We start from the raw sequence: 18,211 nt of genomic DNA on the forward strand, positions 1-18,211 counted from the left end.
TTATTCGACAAACCCCCACAATGAAGAAATGAACGGAGAATCCAACCGTACAGAAGAAGAAAATAGAGATATGACTTACCGTACTCAACAGATCAAACATCTCCAGGAGGCTTATGAGTTCGTCCGTACTAAACTATACCGTGCGTTCCAACAACAGGCTCACCACTACGATCTTCGACGAAGAGAAATCCGATACCATGTGGGAGATAAAGTTCTACGCCGGGACCGTCCTTTATCCTCTGCCGTTGACAGTTTCGCCGCCAAGTTGGCTCCGAAGTTTTCCGGTCCGTTCACCGTTGTTAAAGTCGTTTCACCTGTCGTCTATGACCTGAAAGATACAGAGGGTAGAAAAATCACTAACATACACATTAAAGATTTAAAACCATTTCATGCATAATAATATTATTGACATGATCCGTTAACCGTTCTATAGAAATAACCTCTGAAAGGAGGAAATCCGTTATTTTTTTTTTGTTACCGAATATATATTATTTTTCCGTCACCGAATATATATATGTATATATTTTTTCCGTTACCGATTATATTCTTATTTTCCGTTTACCTGTTGATCTGAATAACTGTAGTTGCTCGGCCAACCAGAACCAGTGTTCCGTAAGACAAAAGGTGTCTAGTTAACATGTTTCAGATGGAACATTTACACCTGGGGGAGATCTTGGGAGAAGGCAGCTTTGGGCGTGTCTATAGAGGCCAACGACACGGCCAAGCAGTGGCGGTGAAAAGGACTATGTTGACTCACCACGCCATCCAGGAAGTCGACATACTCAGGTCCCTAGAACATACAAATATAATACCCCTGCAAGAGGCCATCATAGAGGGAGACTACCTTTTTATGGTAATGCCTCTGTGCGACGAGGACCTAAATGCCTTCCTGCGTCGAGAAGGGCCGAGGAACCAGCCGTCTCGGTTCTTCCGCGTGATGCGGCAGTTAGCAGCAGCCGTGACGGAGTGTCATCGTCGGCAAATAGTACACCGAGATATCAAGCCAGCCAACATCTTACGCCGCCGGTGCCGATTCCTGCTAGCAGATTTTGGGTTGGCCGAAACACTCACCACCGCCCAACCCCTGCTTACCGAGCCAGCAGGAACCATGGTGTACTGGGCACCGGAACAGCGCAGGCTAGAGCCGTATGACACGTCCGTCGACCTGTGGGCGTTGGGGTTAGTGGCCGTAGAGGTGGCGACCGGCCTACCGTGCCGTCAGGGTGAGGAGGAACAGCATTGGGCCTCATCCCTGGACGACAAATACCGTGCGGAGATGGAGCGGTTGAGATTCCCCGTCCGATGGTATATCGAAGGTTTGCTCCAGGATAACCCGTCCCACCGGAGACCTGCTGCACAGTGGGAGTGGCCTGGAACCGATACCGTCCTGTTAGTTGAAACCGTAGCTCAGCCACCCCCACTGATACCGGTGTCCACACTGAGACCAGCACCGCTTCCACCAATTGCTCCGTTAACGCCACCACCCCAACTGTCTCCCGTCCCACAGGAACCGCCAGCACCAGGGAAGACACTGATTTTGCCGTCAAGAATAGCATCCAAAATCCAGGCTCAACCGAACCCCCGTCTGTGGTCACCCAGTCTTCGGACTGAGGTCATCGCCCTGATACCAACCACCGTCAAGGGCAAACGCCGGCTCCGGCTGAAGCTCAGGTTTCCCTCCGGCACTGCCCACCGTCTCTGGGTGCCAGTGGATTGAAACCGTAAGAATTATCTTCCTGAAAAAAAAAAAAGAGAAATTTGCGCCAGTCAAACCGTGTGTTCACCGTATAGAAATGAAAATACCAGGTAATAATGATCTTACCTCTTTTCAGAATACCGTCTGGCAGCAACATGAGCGACTCAGACTTTCTGGAACGACTGGACGAGGAGCTGGGTCTTGTCGAGCCACTAAAAGACCAGGAACCGGAATCTCCTCCCCGTCCTGTGCCGTTGCCGTTGGGGGCACTCAAAGCATTTGGTCGCCCCAAACCAAACACCTCTTCCGCTGTCACTGACCGTTCCACATCATCACCCAGGAAGCAGGAACTACAACAGGCGGCTGTTCCGACTCAGAGACAGAATGCAATGGAGATAGACATTCCAGCTGGAAAGAGAAATAAGCAAGATAAACGTTATTTCATAAACAAGGGGAAGATTGCCAAACAACCGGATAATCGTCAACATGACAGCCATCGACATAACAACCGTCCAGATAACCGTCAAATAACAACCAAGATTCCAGCCCGAGTACGTACAGTTGGCACAATGGGGCCCAATGTCTACTTAGAACTTCGCCCTAATATGTGTTGGAGATGTGGCCAAGGGGAGCACAGTCGAGCACACTGCACCGGTACCCCGATTCTCTTCTGCAGCAGTTGCGGCCTGCTAGGTACATTAACCAGAAATTGTACTTGTCAGTCTCATCACCGTCAACGCGAGGCTGCCGTCCAATGTGATATCCCCAGCGCATCCACCCAATCCGAACCGCCCCGGAAGAAATCGAACAAGTTCCGTATGCCAACCAGTAGGGAGTTAGCCCTCCGTGCCTGTCCAAGATGTCGAGAACTCCGTGAGGCCAAGGACAATAGCAAGGAGAAATCACGTACAACTGAAGCCCGTCACTAACTTAGTTATAACCGATTACACCGTAACAATTCCGTTCAAATTCCGTACAGGCACCACCGTTGACCGAAATACCGTATCTACAGATTTTCATCCGTTCAACATGCAATTATAAATCAAACCTGTTAAAACTGTCCGAAAAATCTGTTATTTATGTAAGGAATACCAATAAAGGATACTGTTTCACCTTGCAACTGAGTATATCCGTCTATTAATCCAATAGATCTAACCAATTTCTGTCCTGAACCGAATCGAAATTACTGTACCGTCAATTTAACACTGTTTACCTGAAGAAAACACCGTCTACCTGAAAACAGAGTACAGAGAAAAACCGTTCCAAGAAGAAAAGTTGACCACGAGGAACGATGAAGATTGGAGAGTTTATTGTTAGAAATTACCCACCTGCAAGTCTCATACCGGATCCGAGAGTCTCAACGTCCGTACAGCCGGGTCATACCAGTCCATTGAACCCCCACGTCAAGCTGTTGGAGGCTTTCCACCTGTTGCAGCTCCCACGAATCCTGGGTAACCTACAAAACCACGATGGAATTCAAACACCCGCCAAACACAGTTAAATTAGGTACTCACCGGAGGGATGAAAAATGGCACGTTTCCGACCAACGATGAAGATGAATTTCCACATAGAGAAAGAAGATTTTCCACTATTATACACCATTTATCCACGGAACGCTGAACAAAGTTCTTTGACAAGATGGCGGAGACCTGCGCCGAAATGACTGACGCTGACGTTTCTGCGTGCGCATCGGAACTACCATTGCCAACCATAGAGAAGTATTGTAAACTGGTCACGAGTATAGTTTGTCTATGGTATATAGGTGGCGCGCGCGAAAGTAAGGTACTAGGGGTAGATAGAGTCGTGAAATTAAGCTCACTATTTCATCGTAAGTTAATTTCTTCCGAGATGCAGGGGGTGTGATGAACCCCAGTTTTCTGAGGAAAATTGGAGTTCATCTTAGTGAATTCTTTCGTTTTAAATTTCCGTCTTTGAAAATATTTTAATTCTCGAATATTCCGTACGTTCATTCCGACAGTCAGAGTAAATGTAAAAAACCGCTTATCTGTATTCCACGTTGTTTTTCTTACTTGCCGCTGAAGATTTCGACGTTTTTCATCTGTTGATATGCGGTAAACCGGAGCTGACGACGTTTTTCAGTCTTGTAGCATTCTGGAATTTTCAGATTTTTACCGTGGGAGGGGATATACCTATAAAAGCAAATTTTCCCCCGCGACGGTCACTTTTGAATTTTACTTCAGTGCCTTCCTTTCGCTTCAGTATTTTCGATTTTTTTCGCTTGCTAACGTAGTGACTTCTGTTATAAATTCATTTAATTTTCGGTATTCTTTCGCCGTTGAAGAATAGTCATTTTGTGTTATTTGCATCAGTGCTTAGAGTTAATTCTTTAGTTTTTCTTTTAAATCCTTTGAGTTTCGAGTGCGTGAAACAAAGGAGGTAGGTCCCCGTCTGTACCGTTCAGTTTCTTTGTTAGACCTACGCCGTTACTTTCTTAACTTTGACACTGCTGTACTGTATCGTTTTCTGTTGTATTTTATCGTCCTTTACCCCGTTGCGCGAAATAGACATTTTCTTCGCTGTCAATCATGGTGTGCTATAACCCTTGGGGCAGCGAATAAAAGTCTCGAACAGATCCGCCCTAGCCCTTGGGGTACTGAAGGGAAAGTTCCGTCAACCCCGCGTTCCGCGTCATAAGTGTTAAATCCGAAATCTCTTCTTTTCTGTCAATCATGGTGTGCTATAACCCTTGGGGCAGAGAATAAGAGATACCGCACGTAGTCAGTGAGATCCCGTAGTTGCGTTAAAAATAGACATTTTCTTCGCTGTCAATCATGGTGTGCTAAAACCCTTGGGGCAGCGAATAAAAGTCTCGAACAGACCCGTCCTTATTGTGTTTCATTCCCGGAGAAATATAACTACACACCGATACCGTATAGCAAGTCCTTAGCATTCGTCAGTTCTGGTTGGCGCATTTTTATTGAACCGTTAATTTTTCACTACACCCGGTACAAATTTCATAAAGTGCTCGTGACCGGATAAGATTTCCCGAATGTGTTTTCACTGATAGAATCACTCATATTTTGTATCGCACATGTCTCCCTTGTAATTGGTTTCCGAAGTTGTGAATAAACTTTAGTTCGATTTTGACTTCTTCGTTGTCGCTACTACCCTAGACAACACCGAGCTCTGTCTCTGGCTAGCAGCTACTCTGGTAGGTTTGCTATTCTTCCTATTGAAAAGAATAGCTGGCGCTCGAGATTAAGGCTTCTCCGAGAAACGCGCGTTACAAATTCTGATTTTCGATTAAGAGTTTTAGATATTCCTAAATGAGCAGAAGTTTCTTTATCATGATAAAAGCTGAGAACTTCCAAACGATTAGTGGAAGGGACTACAATTTTCCAATCGGTTAAATTACTAGTTAAATTGTGATGTGAAAGAACATGTTTATACAAAATCCCGTTTTCCACACGAAAAGAAGGATATTCATCGGGACTCTTCAGAACATTTTCAATCATTGACTTATACCATCTATCAGGTTGAAAAGTAGAAACGTCAATTACAGAAATATCTGCGACCGAGCGCGACAATGCATCAGCCACAACATTCAAAGATCCTTTCCGATGCTTTATCGCAAAGTTAAACTGAGAAAGTTTAACAGCCCACCTAGTCAAACGTCCGGAAGGATTTGACAAGTTATGAAGATAGATAAGAGAGGCATGATCTGTTTCAACTGTAAATTTGGTACCTTCTACATAACTCCTGAATTTTTCAATTCCGAAAATGACCGCTAACAATTCCTTTTCTGTCACAGTATATTTACGCTGACAAGTTGTCAAAGTTTTACTAGCGTAAGCTACAGGGTGTTCCAAACCATCACATTCCTGGTATAAAATAGCACCAACACCTGTATCAGAAGCATCACACTGGATAATGAAGGGTTTCGAGAAATCAGGGCTGGCGAGCACTGGTGCTGAAACTAAACGAGATTTTATTTCAGTGAAAGCTGCTTCGGCTTCAGGAGTCCAAGTAATAGTTTGTCCTTTCTTTCGACCATGCAACAAATCAGTTATGGGAGAACAGACAGACGAAAAATCTTTTATAAAACGCCGATACCAACCGACAAGACCAATTAAACGTTTGATCTCAGTTGTACTTTTGGGGGTTGGATAATTAACAATCGCAGAAACCTTTTCTGGATCAGTTCTCAAACCATGTTCATCGACTACAAACCCAAGATAAACAAGAGATGGGCGACAGAATTCACACTTATCTAAATTTACTGTGAGATTCGCGTTTTTGAGTCTCCGATAAACCTCTTTCAAAACCTTGATATGAAGAGCAAAAGTAGGAGTGGCTATAATGATATCATCCAGATAAACAAAACAATAAGGCGCTAAGTCATGACCTATAACCTTATCCATTAAGCGAACCATAGCTCTAGGACTGTTCTTCAGTCCAAACGGACAAACAACAAACTCAAACAGACCTCTTCCTGGAACTGCAAAAGCGGTCTTGGCACAGGAAGAATCATCCAAAGGAATCTGAAAAAAAGCCTTGGTCAAATCAATTGAGGAGAGATATTTGGCGTCCCTCAATTTATTGAGAATACAGTCTATCTGAGGCATAGGATACATATCATCTGCTGTAACCTGATTCAACTTTCGACCATCGAAGCATACACGATATTCCCCTGTACGTTTTGGAACTAACCACAATGGACTGCACCAAGAAGACTGAGAAGGACGTATAACCTGCAATTCCAACGTTTCATCAATTTCTTTATTTAAATGATTTTGCATAGTAGGCGATAAAGGATATTGACGTTGAACGATTGGTTTCGCGTCTCCCGTGTCGATATGATGAGTTATCAAATGTGTACGACCGATTTTATCGTTAGGAGCAATAGACTTGAAACAATCTATCACATCCTGAAGTTCTTTTTTCTCTGACGATGACAACTCCGAAAAAGGCCGGATAACATTTACTGCATTTATTGAAGCTTCATAAGTATAAGAAAGATTAGTGAAATTAGCTTCAATTCGAAATGATTCAAAGAAATCCATTCCTAAAATTAGAGCGTGGGCAACAGAGGGAATCACCAATATTTTCATTTCCCTTGAAACACCATCCAGAGAAATGGGAACCGAAATATACCCTAGAAAATCCTGTGGTTTGCCGTCAGCAGTAGTAACACTTATCGGGGATTCATATCTGATAGGTATGTTGTGCTCGTGCAAAAGGGAAAAACCAGCAGAACCCAAAATAGAAGAGGTACTACCAGTATCAGCTAAGGCAAGAATTTTTTGACCGAAAATTTCAATGTTGAGATAGGGGCGATTATCATTAGGTTTCTTTACAAAAAGGGGATTGATATGTACAACTGAAGGCTTTGAATGTGAATATTCTATTGGTTCGAAACGTTCTGTCTTCGGTTGTTTCTCGAATTCGCGGCGCCATGATTTGTGACATTTCGATTGACTGTAGCATGACCGTTCTGACTGGTGACGAGATTCGTGTTCTCGCCACCGCGATTCACGTTTTTTGAATTACATTGATCACACTTAGACTTAAATGTGTCCTTCTTACCACAACCATAACAAAATACTGTTCTGGGTTTTCGACATTGAGGATAGTTGTGACCAGATAAACCGCAATTCCAACATCGAGAACTAGATATTGTAGATACATTATTAGATTGACCACGAGAAATAGACCTATTAGTCATAGAAGAGAAAGAAGTTGAATCACGAACAGGTCTGCTTAGGTCTGGTTCCAAGAGGCCGGCATCATGAGTCGGTGGAGCTTTATAACGACTGGCCCATATTCTAGATTCTTCCAGCCTTTTACACATTTCGGTGAGCTCACGGACTGTTTGAGGATTATACATCGCTAAACCTGAAATAAAAAATGGCAACAGATTTCTACGAATTTTCCTAACCCTTGTTGGTTCATCAGGCTTGTTCGTCAACCTATTGAAAAGACCTTCCATAGAAGAAATATACAGAGACACCCTTTCGTTGCAACCCTGGGTCCTTGCGTTGATCTCTTGTTCCAGGTCCTCCTCGTAAAAGTAAGGAAGAAAATCTCTCTTCAACTCAACAACAAGATCATCCCAAGTGTGAAATTTAGCTCTGCTATTAACAAACCACGTCCATGCTGATCCCCTAAATAAGTCACAAGCAGATTGGAAAAGTTCCTGCTTCGATACACCTCGTGCCTGTCTCAACAATTCAACCTTTTCTAAAAATGAATTTACTGACTCGGTCTGGGTCGAACCTGTGAAATAAATATTCCATTTATGTGGAGCCACAAATGAACCATTCGATGAACTACTATAATGGACAGGAGCATTCACCTGAGTGGGGGTAGAAGACCTAGCAGGAGACACCTTCAAATCGAGATCAGCCTCCAACTCTAAAACTCCATACTCAATCTTCTGTTTCGTCAAAATCTCAAATTCCTCATCAGCAACTAACTTAGATAATCGATTAGACGCGTGAGTTAAACGACTAGAAATTCTAGTATAGGTAGGATCATCTCTATTACCGCTAAAGTCAGAAATAACCTTTTTCAAATCAATGAGAGTTTCACCAATTTCTTCTACGTCTTGAGAATGAGAATATGGATTTGTTACGGCATGAAAACTGCGATTAGCTTTTTCCTGACTAAGAAGTCCTCTTAATATTTTTCTCTTAGTATCAATATCTCCAGTAGGTTCAACACCTCGAATTTTAATTTCATAAATCAGTTCATTAATTTTCAAGTGATTAGGATTCATATTGTGTCGAATTTATAGGTCCATACGAAGTTACGAAAAAAATCAAAAATAAATGAGTTTATTGAATTTCGGGAAAATCGTATATATCTTCAGAAAATTTGCGATAAAGAAAAAATAATTAAATATCGAGAAGGAAGGAGTTCGTTCAAAAGCAAATATTACCAGTAGACATAATATGTGTTAGTAAATTTTGAACAAATTCTGTCGGACCAGTTATTTTACAAATATTGTCTCCAAGAAGCAAGACCTCAAAGAAAAAATAAAAGAAAAGGAAGTTAAGCACTGTGAAGCTCTCAAAAGAAATGGCGGGCCCCACGTTGGGCGCCAATGTGTAACCTACAGTTGTACTTGGCCTATCGGCTGCTCAGATGGATACGGTGAGGGGTGAGTCCCCAAAATTTTCTTCACAGAACCTAACTTTAGTTGGGCGCCAGGTTTACCACGTAAACCAAGAGGAATCCTGCTTCAGGGAAAGTTGAAGAAAATGGTTTTTTACAATTTTATTAAAATTAAAAATTTACAAACAAAAAAATATAAGTTATGATTGCTGAAGGCTGATTATATAAAAAAAATACAAATAAGGCGTTATAGAAAGCTAATTGGGCTCCAGACAGAATTTTGATAAATATGTACTGATCGAGTTAAAGTTATAAAAAAACAGAAATTTTGAGACCTCACTTGTTCTATTCTGGGTATTTCCCGTTGGATGGTAATTGGCAGAAAATTTTAGTTCTCACTGGTTCAATCCAGATGCCTTTGATTTGCAGTTCAGTTATTGGAGGCTCGCTGGGTGTATATCAACCAAAAGATTTCAGTCCACGAGATTCTGATCTTAAGACTCAGCTTCAGACGGTGTTGCTTCCCTTCAATGTCAACTGATACTCCAACGTGCAGTGCAGAATAGACAACAATTAGTAGATGTCAAAATGGTGGTCGATTTAATTCTGTTACAACTAACTCCTTCGACAGTAATATAATAATTGGAATCAGTACAAAACGCCTTTTAAGTGTTAAGTGAAATAATTCACAGAATAACGAACTATAAGTGATTGAATAGATAAAAAACTATGATCAAGTTCAACAAAATATAACAAAATTCTAGCTATATCTTTCCGGAAAGAGAAAACAAATTCAACAAATTGGTCAAACTAGAATTAACCAAATAGAAGTACAACAACTTTTCAATAAATCATCCGAAAGAATTATATCAAGAAATTAAAGAAAAAATGATGACAAAAAAAGGGAGCATGTACTCTCTGGCAAGTGAAGAAATGAAAGGAAAAAAGGATTTATAATAATAAATAAAGTCCCAACCCACTGATGGTGAGCAGGATGAAAATTACGAAATTCAGCAAATTAAATTTCTGAACAAAGAAAATGAAGTAAAATTAATATGATTGAAATTAATCAATAAAGATATTTTATCACCAGATATAACGTACTCACTTTTCGTCACCTGTTAACAACGTCAAGTTCAAAATCTAATTGATTTGAAGGTCAATTCAAATGGAATTGAAAATGAACGACTCCCCTCCCTCCTTAGAAAAATCCGGTTAATTATTCCGTATATTACGGAAGCAGTAGCGTCACGGCGATGAGGATTAGGGTTGTAACGAGATCGTTACATCATCAACTCTTGAAGTATCACATTCAATGAAGTCATCATTATCCCTGAGCAAATATTGTGTAAAACACAGGCTGCCATCACAGATTTCACATCAAGTTTGATTTTCAGGTTCTCAAAATGATGAAGCTTTCGAAATCTGTTTTGTAAAAGGCCAACAACAGCATTTTCTACATTTTCTGCCACAATTCTTGTCGATGACAATTCATAATTGAACAGTGATGAGCTGAACTCAATGATATATTGAATCTGTCAGATATTTGTCGAAAACTCTCAGTATTCGACGAAAAGAAAACAATTACACTGAAATGACACATCTCAACAATGTGCGCCTACCAATCAGTACTTGAACAGTTTTTTTTGACATACGGAAATGTTCTTCAAATAGCCTTTCATCTTAACCTGGCACCACCTTTTCAATGAAATTTTCTAGTTTTTGCGTTCTTGGCCTAGGACTTTCTTCCTCACTACACTAATGCTACTGAAGCTACCGCTAGAAGACGATATATCTTCTTGACGCTTCAATAATTCCGGCTGTGATAAAGTGCATCAATTATCATTTCTATTCATTGCATACATGGAAAAATATAAATCAAATACGGTGTCTGTCTGTAAACTGTTTCGATAACGATCGATATTGAAGAATTAAAATACTACTCAAATTATGTAAATTGTAATTGGATTCGGCATCTTGTCGTGATTAGAAAACCTAGTGAAAATCATATAATTCCCTTTCGAATTTAATAATACGTTCAAATTGAATTATCGATTTTGTTCTGAATTGGACTGATGAAAACCTGGCTACTTTTCTTTTCATACTTACCAAAATAAAATTCTTCTCTAGAATTGTCTCTGAAGACCTGATAGTTTCCGAGATCAACGCTCATTTGCACCGCTTACCCAAAAGTCTCTCTTTGCTGGGTTCCACTTACACAAGAGGTACCTCTTAATGGAAACTCAGCTAAGGGACACTTACATTTGTAAACGCTGTAAGATTATTATATTGTTAATACACTCGACCAACTTGCGGATTTAAAAAGAAAAAATTTCATATCCATTTCTATGAATTGTCAGTTTTCAATTGGCCTACTGCCGATCACGTGGGTGCCGTTTGAACTCAAAATCTTAATAATGGATTCTATGAGATTATGAGATTAAATAATATCTGATCTTAGTCTCAGCGTGGGTTTGTCTTTATGTGAGTAGATTTTAAATGAAAGTAAAGTGCCCTTAGTGAAGGAAAGGGGTGTAAAAACCTTTCTCGAGTCGAGTTTTTTTTGAGAACATATGTTGATCAAAACAGCTGTTAGCAGTGGTAAATCAAATATTACGTTATCAAGACCTGCGAATTGTCTCTCAGTGAAACAATTTTGAAAGCAGCTGAAAAAAGTTGTGATGAATGAGCTCTCAAAATAAAATAACGTATATATGAGTTAAAAAATTTGGTAGCCCTTGATGCTCGATATCATCGGTTCTGTCAAACAAGGCACTACCAAACACCACCAACAGGAAAATCTAGCTGAAATCCCACTGTTGATGAGGCCATGGAAGAGATTCATTTATTTCTGGAAGAGAACGTCACAAGACCTCAACCCCAAAATGATGACCAGAGATGCTGACCCACAACACCTCTTGCAGATGATTTATTTTTATTTTTTTCAAGTTTTTTTAACTAGAACGAAGTAAGGTTGGCACTCATTAAATGTCGTTAATGTCATAACGCCGTTGCCAATACTAATAATAATAATGCCTGGGGATCGTCAGGGCATGTCTGGACGGGCGCTGGACATGACAGCATGCGGGACGTCGGTGGCAGGATGTTGAGGAAGCGGGCTCCTGCTGCAAAAAAAGCTACAGCAACAACAGCAACCAACGAGTGCAATTCAATTGCCGACTCGAACCGCTGAAGGTGCTGCGCAGGATATTCTGCCAGTGCTCACCCAAGCGGGGTTAGTTAGAAAGCGCATGAAGTGGACAACGTCCATGAATGAAACTATTGTGCACATATATAACTCCATCACGGGACTAGGGCAGAACACGAACAACTATAGGAAAAGGCTCCATGAAGAATTCTGCAACGCCTACCCAAATCTCAATGTCACTGAACAACGAGTGGCAGACCAGTACCGCGTAATACTGAGAAATGAACTAATACCAACGGCCCGAATCGACGCAATTAAACGAGAACTTCAGCATCCGCTTGCAAAAGAGAATAACACCAACACCTCTGATAAAATTCACATTCCTGGGCAACAACACTCAGAAGACATTGATACTGAAAGTCCATCTTGCAAAGCAAATGAGCCTGAACACCAGGACGATAGGGATGAGCTCCACCGACAAGTTGACTCTGAGATGAGGAGATAATTTGCCGAACTGGAAGGAACAGATCCTCTTCATCGAATAGCACCTCCCCGACTCAATACATCCAAGAAACTGTGACTCATAATCGACATCTTGAATAAGGACGTTTTACCTGAGTACCTACAGAATGGAAGTTCATTGGAATATCTTCATCTAGTTTTTACTGTGCAGCGCTAACGACGGCTAATATCATAGGGGCAAAAATTCGCCGAACGAACAACGATGGTCCCAAATTACACAAATTACATGCGTCACCATGGCAGAAACGTCTTCAACACAAAACAGAGAGACTAAGAAGAGACATTGGACGACTGACGGAGTACTTGAACGGGAATCGCGGAAGAAAGGTTGTGAAAGCTGCCAAAGAAATCATGGATAGAAACAGAACACACACAGAACGAGAGACGGAGAATGCTACAGCTCACCACTGCCTCGACACTCTGAAGCAAAAGCTAAGTCTGTATGCAGAACGCCTGAGGAGATATAAAAGCAATTATAGCCGAAAAAGAGACAATAATTCACTCGAAAAGTCGGAAGAAACTTTCTACCGGTCACTCACATCGTCTGATGTAGAAAATGGAAAGTTACCACCAAAGGAAGCCATAGAACAATTCTGGACCGAACAATTATAAACAAAACCTCAGTTCAATGGAGATACCGGATGGATTGAAGATGAAAAATCTGAAGCTATAAAATATGAACCGATGCAGCATGACAAGATCACAATTGAAGAAGTGAAATCAGCTATCAGAGGACTACACAACTGGAAAGCACCTGGACCTGATGGATTACAGAACTTCTGGATCAAAAAACTTTGGATCATGCATAACAAATTGACCTCCGCAATAAATGATGTCATTGAAAATCCTGAAAGAATGCCAATATTCCTTACACATGGCACAACGTACCTGTTACCTAAAGACCAAAGGAATACAGAAGACCCATCCAAATACCGACCAATCACATGTCTTCCAACGATGTACAAATTAATCACATCGTGCATTTCAAATCGAATTCACAACCATTGCGAAAGGAATAACATCATCGCCATGCAACAGAAAGGATGCACCAAAGACAGCCGAGGGTGCAAAGAACAGCTAATAATTGATTCAGTTATCTGCAATCAAGCGTTCTCCAAGCGTAGGAATCTTTACGCTGCGTACATAGACTACAAAAAAGCATTCGATTCTATACCCCACGAATGGCTCTTGACGATCTAGAAGATTCACAAGGTGGATCCCAATATTGTTAAGTTTCTGAAAAACGCTATGTCAACCTGGCGTACTAGTCTTCAAATGAAAGCAGCAGATTGCTCCATTACAACAGGACCTATTCCAATAAGACGCGGAATTTTCCAAGGAGACTCGCTGAGCCCTCTGTGGTTCTGCTTGGCCCTGAATCCCTTGTCTCATAGATTGAATTCTACGGACTACGGATTTTCCATCAAGAGCGGCAGTAGAACTATGATGAAACTGAATCATCTACTTTACATGGACGATTTGAAACTCTTCGCATCTACCAAAAAACAAATGCAACAGATGCTGAAAATGGTGGAAGGATTTTCGGAGGACATCAAAATGAAATTTGGATTAGAAAAATGTCGACTGCTGAACATAACGAGAGGAAAAATAGAAGATGGTACGTTCAAACTCAAGGAAGGTGCAGAAATTGAAGCATTGAAGGAAGGAGACACATACAAGTATCTAGGCATAAAACAGGCAAGACAAATCAATCAGACCCAGATGAAGAGAAAATTAACGGAGGAGTTCACCCGAAGATTGAGAAGGATAATGAGAACTGGTCTTAACAGCAAGAGTCTCATAAAAGCGATTAACACCTACGCTTGCTCGACGCTGAGCTATTCAGTCGGTATCATCTCTTGGACGACCACCGATTTAGCAGCCTTACAGAGAAAAATAAGGACAATGCTGACTAAACACAATGAACATCACCCCAAAAGCTCAATAGAAAGGACAGAGCTGCCACGACATCTTGGGGGTAGAGGAATCGTTGATTTGTCCAACCGTATATCCCAGGAAATTGAAGGACTTCGAAAATATTTCCTGAGCAAGGCTGCTTCGTCAGAACTCCATCGAGTAGTTTGTGTTGCTGATAGTTCTAAACCGTTAAAGCTACAACTGGATCACTTACAAACCGTCGAACACTCTGCAGAAAGTAAAATGCAAAAACTGATTGGCAAACCTTTGCATGGAAGGCACCAGAACGAGGTCAACCATGATTACGTCGACATATCTGCGTCGAACTACTGGTTGACTTCCGGAAAGTTGTTTCCTGAGACAGAGGGCTTCATGCTTGCCATCCAGGATCAGGTGATTCCAAGAAGAAATTATATGAAATATATCGCCAAGGATGCCTCAGTGGCGGACGATAGCTGTCGTTATGGCTGTGCGACACATGAAACTATCCAGCACATCACCGGGGGATGTCAGAAGTTCGCGGGCACGGAGTACAAAAATAGACATGATGCTGTTGCCAAGATTCTTCACCAAGAATTGGCACTAAAACACCAACTTCTAAGTTCGAAAAAGGTTCCTTATTACAATTACCATCCGGATACTGTGTTGGAAAATGAACATCACAAGCTCTACTGGGATCCCACGGTTCTCACAGACCGGATAATAACCCACAATAGACCAGATCTCATTTTGCTAAATAAGGATGAGGACACAGCACTATTCATCGACGTGGCAATTCCAAATAATAACAATCTTCTATATAGGCACACTGAAAAAATTTCAAAATACAGAGATCTCGAGGAACAAACCAGAAGACAGTGGAAGCTGAAAGAAATCAAGACCCTCCCTATTGTAATTTCATCTACAGGCCTGATACCGAAGAAACTACTGGAGAACTTGAGGAAACTTCAGCTGGACGAAAATATTTATAGAGTCATGCAGAAGGCGGTACTGCTCGGAACGGCGGGAACTGTACGCAAGTACATGGGGAATGCAGAGGAACACCGTCTGCGCCGACAGGAAGTACGGATGGAGAAGGAATCCAACCTACAGCAGGGAGGCGAGGAGCGACCCGGACCCGACCATCACCTCGAGCCCGAAAACCTGGAAAGGGTTCCGACAGAGCTTAATCCTTTTGATATCTGAGATATCTGGGATAAGTGAATTTTCCTCTGGAGAGGAGTGTGAAAGCCGCAAGGCTAAAGTCATAATAATGTCTGGCCTGCCTGGCAACTATCTGGTAGATGGCCTGCCTGGCAACTATCTGGTAGATGGCCTGCCAAGTAGCCATCGTAACGACGTAGACGGTACAGCCAGCCACGCCTGCTGTCCGCAGTCCCATTCCTTTTTTCTCTCTCTTTCACATCCTTTATAGGGGTGCTCTTTCTGCTCTCATTTTTCTACCCCTCACCCAAACCGAGAAAGGGGAGCACAAACCCATGAAAATGGTGATAACGAGAAGCCTCGGAAACAAGTTGCTCCCTGGGGATCGTCAGGGCATGTCTGGAGCCGGCGCTAGACATGACAGCATGCGGGACGTCGGTGGCAGGATGTTGAGGAAGCGGGCTCCTGCTGCAAAAGAAGCTACAGCTCCAAAGCAACAACAGCAAACAACGAGTCCAATTCAATTGCCGACTCGAACCGCTGAAGGTGCTGCGCAGGATATTCAGCCAGTGCTCACCCAAGCAGGGTTAGTTAGAAAGCGCATGAAGTGGACAACGTCCATGAATGAAACTATTGTGCGCATATATAACTCCATCACGGGACAAGGGCAGAACACGAACAACTATAGGAAAAGGCTCCATGAGGAATTCTGCATTGCCTACCCAAATCTCAATGTCACTGAACAACGAGTGGCAGACCAGTTCCGCGTAATTCTGAGAAATGAACTAATACCAACGACCCGAATTGACGCAATTAAACGAGAACTTCAGCGTCCGCCTGCAATAGAGAATAACACCAACACCTCTGATGAAATTCACGTGCCTGGGCAACAACAGGCAGAAGAAACTGATACTGAAAGTCCATCTTGCAACGCAAGTGAGCCTGAACACCAGGACGATAGGGAAGAGCTCCACCGACAAGTTGACTCTGACATGAGGAGATACTTTACCGAACTGGAAGGAACAGATCCTCTCCATCGACTAGCACCTCCAAGACTCAATACATCCAAGAAACTGTCACTTATAATCGACATCTTGAATACGGACGTTTTACCTGAATACCTACAAAACGGAAGTTTTGCATCTAGTTTTTCACTGTGCAGCGCTAACGACAGCGAAAACCATAGGGGCAAAAATTCGCGGAACGAACAACGATGGTCCAAAATTACACAAATTACACGCGCCAGCATGGCAGAAACGTCTTCAACACAAAACAGAAAGGCTAAGAAGAGACATTGGACGACTGACGGAGTTCTTGAACGGGAATCGAGGAAGAAAGGTTGTGAAAGCTGCCAAAGAGATCATGGATAGAAACAGGACACATACAGAACGAGAGACGGAGAATGCTACAGCTCACCATTGCCTCGACACTCTGAAGCAAAAATTAAGTCTGTATGCAGAACGCCTGAGGAGATATAAAAGCAATTATAGCCGGAAAAGAGACAATAATTCATTCGAAAAGTCGGAAGAATCTTTCTACCGGTCACTCACATCGTTACCACCAAAGGAAGCCTTTGAACAATTCTGGACCGAACAATTATAAACAAAACCTCAGTTCAATGGAGATACCGGATGGATTGAAGATGAAAAATCTGAAGCTATAAAATATGAACCGATGCAGCATGACAAGATCACAATTGAAGAAGTGAAATCAGCTATCAGAGGACTACACAACTGGAAAGCACCTGGACCTGATGGATTACAGAACTTCTGGATCAAAAAACTTTGGATCATGCATAACAAATTGACCTCCGCAATAAATGATGTCATTGAAAATCCTGAAAGAATGCCAATATTCCTTACACATGGCACAACGTACCTGTTACCTAAAGACCAAAGGAATACAGAAGACCCATCCAAATACCGACCAATCACATGTCTTCCAACGATGTACAAATTAATCACATCGTGCATTTCAAATCGAATTCACAACCATTGCGAAAGGAATAACATCATCGCCATGCAACAGAAAGGATGCACCAAAGACAGCCGAGGGTGCAAAGAACAGCTAATAATTGATTCAGTTATCTGCAATCAAGCGTTCTCCAAGCGTAGGAATCTTTACGCTGCGTACATAGACTACAAAAAAGCATTCGATTCTATACCCCACGAATGGCTCTTGACGATCTAGAAGATTCACAAGGTGGATCCCAATATTGTTAAGTTTCTGAAAAACGCTATGTCAACCTGGCGTACTAGTCTTCAAATGAAAGCAGCAGATTGCTCCATTACAACAGGACCTATTCCAATAAGACGCGGAATTTTCCAAGGAGACTCGCTGAGCCCTCTGTGGTTCTGCTTGGCCCTGAATCCCTTGTCTCATAGATTGAATTCTACGGACTACGGATTTTCCATCAAGAGCGGCAGTAGAACTATGATGAAACTGAATCATCTACTTTACATGGACGATTTGAAACTCTTCGCATCTACCAAAAAACAAATGCAACAGATGCTGAAAATGGTGGAAGGATTTTCGGAGGACATCAAAATGAAATTTGGATTAGAAAAATGTCGACTGCTGAACATAACGAGAGGAAAAATAGAAGATGGTACGTTCAAACTCAAGGAAGGTGCAGAAATTGAAGCATTGAAGGAAGGAGACACATACAAGTATCTAGGCATAAAACAGGCAAGAAAAATCAATCAGAC

The sequence above is a fragment of the Coccinella septempunctata genome, chromosome 8 (assembly GCF_907165205.1).
Source record: "Coccinella septempunctata chromosome 8, icCocSept1.1, whole genome shotgun sequence".
Lineage (NCBI taxonomy): Eukaryota > Metazoa > Arthropoda > Insecta > Coleoptera > Coccinellidae > Coccinella > Coccinella septempunctata.